This window comes from Schistocerca serialis, chromosome 4, assembly GCF_023864345.2.
Source record: "Schistocerca serialis cubense isolate TAMUIC-IGC-003099 chromosome 4, iqSchSeri2.2, whole genome shotgun sequence".
Taxonomy (NCBI): Eukaryota; Metazoa; Arthropoda; class Insecta; order Orthoptera; family Acrididae; genus Schistocerca; species Schistocerca serialis.
The window spans coordinates 888,359,141-888,360,324 of record NC_064641.1 but is presented as its reverse complement, the minus strand read 5'-3'; the positions used below and the strand labels follow the sequence as shown (position 1 = coordinate 888,360,324).

General features: G+C 40.5%; 1 non-coding gene across 1 annotated transcript; it reads right to left on the bottom strand.

Annotated features, from left to right (window-relative positions):
• Window positions 1–443: 443 nt before the first annotated feature.
• On the bottom strand, window positions 444–651 carry LOC126476540 (small nucleolar RNA U3). Its single transcript, XR_007587037.1, has one exon. It is a non-coding gene; the product is annotated as a small nucleolar RNA U3 (small nucleolar RNA).
• Between the last annotated feature and the right edge of the window lie 533 nt (window positions 652–1,184).

Here is a 1,184-nt window from a genome sequence, read left to right as displayed (position 1 = left end):
TAGAAATCTCTGTTTGGGGTCGGCCATTTAAGTGATGGCAGACCTAAGTTTGTCCACTGGGCATTACTATGAACCAGTACAACAACAAAGTCGACGGGGATTATTTTCTATACACTGTTAACAAACCTCATTTAAAAATTATTTGTTGATATCCCCGCGAATCAATAAAGAAATATTTGGATAATCAGAACACTTAGTCCCTTGGCTATTCATATTAATGAAGGATAGTGATAACCTAATTCGATATTTATTCCTGCGGTCGTTATTCAGGTAAACCACCTGAAATTGTTTAGCCCTTCACCTTCACAAAGAAGAAAGTTTAGCGCAGCTCCGCTTCTTAGTTCAACCACCTACGTTAGCTAGCATTCCAACACTTGTGATTGTGAACAAATCACTTCAAGTAGAACAAATTGAGAACTACGCTTCATTATTAACACAATAAAACCACTCGGGAAGCACCATTCCCTTCCCACGCCCCGTAAGGCATGGTGAACGATCATCGATTGCAGATGAGATCCTACGAATCCCATTCTGCATGCCTCACGCTCAGGGAAGGCGCTACCACTCATCATCGTGGTTGCATCTACTCCAGTATTGAACTAGAGAGAGTTGAAGACATACTACAGAAATGATCCTGTGAAGTATGATCTTAACCTCCAAGGCCCCTTCTCTGATACTTATGAACACCGCGGGAGTACATCACTGTCGAGAACAATCAACGCTACTGATTCAAGAGTCAAGTTGGCTCAAAAACTTCTCTATTAACTCGTTTTACCTTAACTGAAGATGCGCAATCCGTGCTTTCTAACAGCATCTTTAAGCTGTATTCCATATCAAACGCAGAAAATGTTCTCATGGATGCTGACACAAATGCAGCGGGGTTCTCCGTAGTTCAGCGCGTCACGTTAGATGGCTCGTTTGTCAGTAGGGCAAGGTCCACACTTCACAGGCATATCTGCGACCTGCGTGTTCACAGTGTGGAGGTTATCTTTCTAAAGTTCTACATCAAGAGCGTAAATAAATTAGTCTGATTACTGGGTTATATTCGTGCGTGGGCATATTTTACAAATACCCGTTATTAATAGCATATGGTTGGACATTATACTTAACATTTTTTTCATTATTCGCATCTCGAAAGTGTTAAATTCATTAGAATTACATTTGCGATTTATGTAAACATGTTT